Raw genomic sequence first — 6000 nt, forward strand, 5'->3', positions numbered from 1 at the left:
GTTAATCATTCTGCAGTCTTGCTCTATGATATCTGGTCATTCTAGCATCTCCTTGAAAATTCTGTTTTCTTCTCTTGATCTACAACTATGGTAGTCCCCAATCATTTTAAAATATTAGGAAGTCAGTGCAGGGCTTTTGTTGTTAATAGTGATAATATGCCTAACACATTATGTGTTCATATGTATTGATTTGATCACTGCATAACCACATTATGGCATATTTCTAGGTAATGCTCCTTGAGGTTTTCACACATTTCTTATGAAAATAATTTACTTTTACAGTTTCAATTCTTATTTTTGTGTAAATAGTTCCGAAGTGCATTTCACACATCATAGTTCCTAATCTTTTCTCTAATATCATATTTCTAGCTTTCCTTATTTATAATTGGTTGCAACAAAACTTTAATGTATTAAAAAATGAAATCTCCTTTCTTGGGTGGTTCAGTCAGTTAAGCAACCAACTCTTGATTTCAGCTCAGGTCATGGTCTCAGGGTTGTGAGATCGAGCCCCTCCTTGAGCCCCATGTCCAGCTCCGCACTGGGCTCCACTCTCAGCAGGGAGGCTGCTTGATAGTCTCGCTCTCCCTCTCCCACTGTTCTTCCCCCTGCTTGTGTGCTCTTTCTCTCACATAAATAAATAAATGAATAAATAAAATTTAAAAAATAAAAAAATGAATTCCCCTTTAAATATGAACTTATTTATAATTTTCCTTTATCGTTTATAGAATTTCTAGTCTATTTAGAACTGCAACTTCAGAGTCGGCCAGAGGACCTGCGGAGGGCCCTCTTTGGCCGCTCTCTGGCCCCATCTCCCTGGGCGTCTGACTGTGCACTCAGTTCTGCACCAGGGGGAAGTGGGACAATCGGGTGGCCCATATGAACCCAACAGCAATGGCCAGATCAAGGGGTCCAATCCAGTCTTCGGGGCCAACGATCCAAGATTATCTGAATCGACCAAGGCCTACCTGGAAAGAAATGAAAGAACAACTAGAAAAGAAAAAGAAAGTCTCCAAGGCACTGGCTGAATTTGAAGAAAAAAATGAATGAGAACTGGAAGAAAGAACTAGAAGAACAGAGGGAGAAATTGTTAAGTGGAAGTGAGAGCTCATCCAAAAAAAGACAGAGAAAGAAAAAAGAAAAGAAGAAATCTGGTAGGTATTCATCTTCTTCTTCAACAAGCTCTGATTCTTCCAGCAGTTCTTCGGATTCTGAAGATGAGGATAAAAAACAAGGAAAAAGGAAAAAGAAAAAGAAGAACCGTTCACATAAACCTTCTGAAAGCTCCATGTCAGAAACTGAATCGGACAGTAAGGATAGTTTAAAAAAAAACAAGTCAAAGGATGCAACTGAGAAAGAAAAGGACATTAAAGGACTCAGCGAAAAGAAAGATGTATCCTGAAGATAAACCTTTATCATCTGAGTCCTTATCAGAATCAGATTACATTCAGGACGAAAAAACAAAAAAGAAAAAGAAGCATAAGAAACACAGTAAGAAGAAGAAAAAGAAGGCTGCTAGTTCAAGTCCTGACTCACAGTAACATTGAGAAAAATCAGAATTCCCTTAGAAAGAAAATGCAATGTCTAAGGAAATTTCAACTGTGAAAATTATGACATAATTACTAAAATGCATGAATTTTCTTGTTTTTAGGATTATTCCTGGACTATTCAGTAGCCACTCGGTTGCTCCTGTGTGAGAGGGCCATAATTGTTGCCTGCTGCTTGAACATCTGTTTTTTTCTCTTCCAGTGCTTAACAACTCTGGGAGATAACACACTGCAGTTGTGCTAGTGGTTAAGATATTTGGGGATAAAGTTAATATTTTTGACTAGAAGTATCTAATGATAAATCAACAGAAATCAAATCTGGATACATCATTGAGATGTAATTAGCAATGACCAGATGATTCTAGTTAACATTTTTGAAATAGGCATCACATTGATATTTCAAAATCCTTACTCTGTAGATAAGTGTATTTTAATTTTTTCCCCTTATATACTTTTATTTACCTGGGGAAGGGGCTTTTCGGGTCAGGGGGGTGGTTTGCTATCTCTTTAGCTAGCAGAATAGCGTGCCTTTTATCCTCACACATCCTATTTCTGTGGACATAGTAGCCATGCTTCATGGGGAGGTCAGAGCTGAGTATAGCAGTCTTGCCCCTAGACATCCTCAGACTCTGTCGTTTGCTGCTTTGAGTGAACCAGAGAAACAGCCCTTTGCAGCATGACAGAGCCCCAGAAGCTCTGGGATTTACCTCCACTTCAATAATACTGGATGTTTTTTAGCATTAGAATGTGTTATAACATTTGAATTAGTTTTGACTACACTTTGGCTTTGGAGAAGAATCATTTCAAATAGACACTGGTACTTTTTGAACTTGATAGCTGAAGATTTAAAATGCATGTTTTATACTGTTAAGTTTTAACCAGTCAGGAAAGTTTTATGTAACCAGTAATACTTATTTTATTTTCGTATGAATTTTGTTTAGGCTGCAATGTTTAGCTTTTATTAACGCCTTATTCTTGCTATCTTAAGTTCCTTACTGTGTTTAATGGCATACTTGCCAAGATACTTAGCATGTAAACAAAGTGGGCTTTTGATTTTTTTTTTTTTAAACAGCTTCATATTGAAGCTGAGACTTATCATAAACAAGTTGAGTGGCAGGCCTGATATGCTGTGTCTTGTTACATAAAGCTATTGCCAGAATCTTAGTAAATATAACATTTTAGAAATTTGTCTTTGTATATTCATAACAAATTATGACAAGTTAAGTGAAAATTACATTATTGCTCTTCCTGTGTCATATTTTACTAAGATTTTGTGCCTCATATCTACTGCTGAACTGTTTACTAGTAATGTTAAAAGGAATTGATAAATCATTTTCACTTTACATTTTTATATAATCAGGTAACATATAATTTTATGTACAATTTTGCCTGTTACAGAGGGCGTGTTAATTATAGTGGTATATGCACAAAACATTTTGGCATGACAAGAGGCTGAATAAATAGCTATTTTATTTAAAAATAAAAAAAGAAAAAAAAAGAACTGCAACTTCAAATTTGTAGGACTGTATCCTTTCAATTATTTTTCTTTCTTTTCCATCATATGTTCTCAGTTTTTTTCAAATCCTCTTCATATTCAGTTCTTTTTCTACTTAGCTAATTCGGAAATCACAACCCATAGCCTTATGCTTAAACATTATGCACTTTGATTTCTTATATCTCTTAACATATATATAACCTGCAATCAGCAAAACCATTGTTTGGGTAATCCCTCAAAAACATCATGGAACCTTTTTACTATTTTTATATCTAATTGGGTCCATACTATGATCCATGCTGTCTTGAAGTCTTTTGTTGTTGTTAATGCCTAAGTGTTTCATCACCACTTCCAACTGATCTATCAAACTATGCTCTTCTTTCCCTTCTCACACAAAAAATCTTCAGTTCTGGTCTGGTTGTTGTCATTCTCCAGATAAAAACATGGTCTTTGATAATTTGTGCCCTTGTGTACAATATCCCATATTTTCCTTACTAGAAGCTTATTTTCTGTCTATTCCCTTCTTACCTCTATCCAGTAAAATATATCCAATAAAAATATAAGATGAGCCACAGATAAGAGCCACATATGTAACTTTGTATTTTAGAATAGCCACATTAAGCGAACCATGAAAGACTATGGACTCTGAGAAACAAACTGAGGGTTCTAGAGGGGAGGGGGGTGGGGGATAGGTTAGCCTGGTGATGGGTATTAAAGAGGGCACGTCCTGCATGGAGCACTGGGTGTTATACACAAACAATGAATCATGGAACACTACATCAAAAACTCATGATGTAATGTATGGTGATTAACATAACATAATAAAAAATAAAAAATAAAAAAACTAATTATGTAATGTATGGTGATTAACATAGCATAATAATAAAAAAGCAATTAAAATTCAACAGGTAAACCTTATTTCAATGTTATATTTGATTTTACCTAATATATCAAAAATATGTCTAGCTACATTTCAAGTCTTCCAATAAAAAGGGGCAGATAGCTACTGTGTTGGGCAGAGCAGGTCTAGAGTATGTAATTCTTCTCAATACCTTTCCTGACTAATTCTAGTCCAGCATTATTACTCTTTTGTTTTTTCTTCCTCACAATGTTCAAACTAAATACTTCAAAAATAGAGGAAAACAAGCGTTCAGAAGCAATGTACTAAAACTAACATTCTTGAATCCCATTCCCCTATTTTTGATGGACCTAGTGTTTAAATATTATGAGTCCTCAGTTTTGTTCTCTGAAATACATGTGCATAATTTAAAAAGTAATACTACCTCAAGCCTTATAACCAAACTCAGGAATCCACTCTCTAAATTCTTTTCACTCCTGGATCACACTCACCAGAGTCAACCACTCTCAGTTCATTTAATCGTTTCTCCGTATTTTGAATAATATAATCTACAGACTTTTATGTTTTCATGTCCTTTATTATCTATTAATTTCCAAATATAGACAATGAAGATGTTGTAATCTTAAAACTACCCCCTTCTCATCCAGACTTTAAAACTTTCTTTCTCCTCTTTCTCCCCAACTGCCCAGCATATTTATAGTACAGTTTCTAGTTGAATCAATACATTATTTGGACTGTGTAAATGATATTCACACTAAGAAAATGTAATATATTTACATTCTATTTCTTGAACATCTCATAGTTTTTTCTAGAAGAAATAATCATGACATTCTTTTGTTTTCTTATTTGTCCTTAATCTGTGACTATTTTTTTCTCCAGTTTTACAGTCTGGCTGGGAGCCTCATAATCCCCACTCAAGGTGGCAAAACACATCAAATAATGTAACTTTTATTTTGTTCGAGTTATCTTTCCTCCTTGAGCATTCTCCCCTGCTGCTCCGGTCTGGATTGGATGTTGTCAAGATCAGCTTCACATACATCTTCTTGGGAGTCCCTTAAAGCTCTCTCTCCTGTGTTGGATCTCTTCATATAGTATGGATTTCTGGACCCTTTGTTGACTGTTTCCTATCTTGTTTAGAAAAGCATATAACCACTGTAGTATCCTGAACATATGTGTTTTGGTGATACATTAGGTTTGAGAACTTACATGCTGAAACATTTTATTTTCAGAAATAAGATATTGTAAAAGTGTATTTAGACATATACCAGAAATGGTGAGCAGATCCTGTCCTTAACCTAGCTCTATTCTCAAAATGCAGCACATTACAATTCTTATCTTCTGGGAGAGAGGGGCTCAAGGGAGGGAAGGTGGAATGGGGTGTGTGTGGAAAGGGCCGGTAAGTTTTTCACAGAAGGGAGACAGATGATGATCCCATTGCCCTTATTTTTCCTGGCCCATTTGGGAATTAATGAAACTAGTGCTGAATAAACTTGTATTTACTGGAATTCCTCCTCAGTCCTGACAGTCTAAATAGCCGTTGGACACAGAATCAACCCTTTTGACATTACTAACCAGAGCAGACAAAAACCATCATGTGAATCTAACCAGCACTTGGGCCTGGAGACATTTAGAGCGTGTAGTGAGAAAACAGTCTTCGTAACAGCGAGATGTGAAGGCTTAACCCTACAATAACAACAACCTCAATGATAAATTTACTAGGTTTAAGTTTTTGAACCTTGCTTATTGTTATGGTGAGGATTACACTGCATTATCTTCACAACTGAATACTTTTGGGGGTTGATTATAATTTTGGCAATAATTTTCCCTCTGAAGTTTAAAACATCCATGTTTTGTTACCTAACTTCTAGAATTGCTGTTGAAATATCTGGTGATATTTCAGAGTGAAGATTGAAACTTAATTCTCTTAGCTTCAGTAAAGAATCACCCCTACCTCATTCCTACTTGATGTCGATGAGTCTGGAAACCTCACATTCAGCTTTGCAGAAAATAAAACTCCATTCTCCTGCTTGGGTGGGAGATAGAAGGTTGTCTGCCTTCCTCGTTTTTGGAGAGAGGTGAAAGTTTAAGTATTTCCTGTACTT

The 6000-nt window shown here is 35.7% G+C and overlaps 1 pseudogene; it reads left to right on the top strand.

Annotated features, from left to right (window-relative positions):
* Window positions 1-855: 855 nt before the first annotated feature.
* On the top strand, window positions 856-1538 carry LOC114204601 (protein FAM133B pseudogene; annotated as a pseudogene).
* The last annotated feature ends 4462 nt before the right edge of the window (window positions 1539-6000 follow it).

Source organism: Eumetopias jubatus, unplaced genomic scaffold, assembly GCF_037043125.1.
Source record: "Eumetopias jubatus isolate StellerSeaLion01/CBP00866 unplaced genomic scaffold, mEumJub1_p1.0 scaffold_6, whole genome shotgun sequence".
Classification (NCBI taxonomy): Eukaryota; Metazoa; Chordata; class Mammalia; order Carnivora; family Otariidae; genus Eumetopias; species Eumetopias jubatus.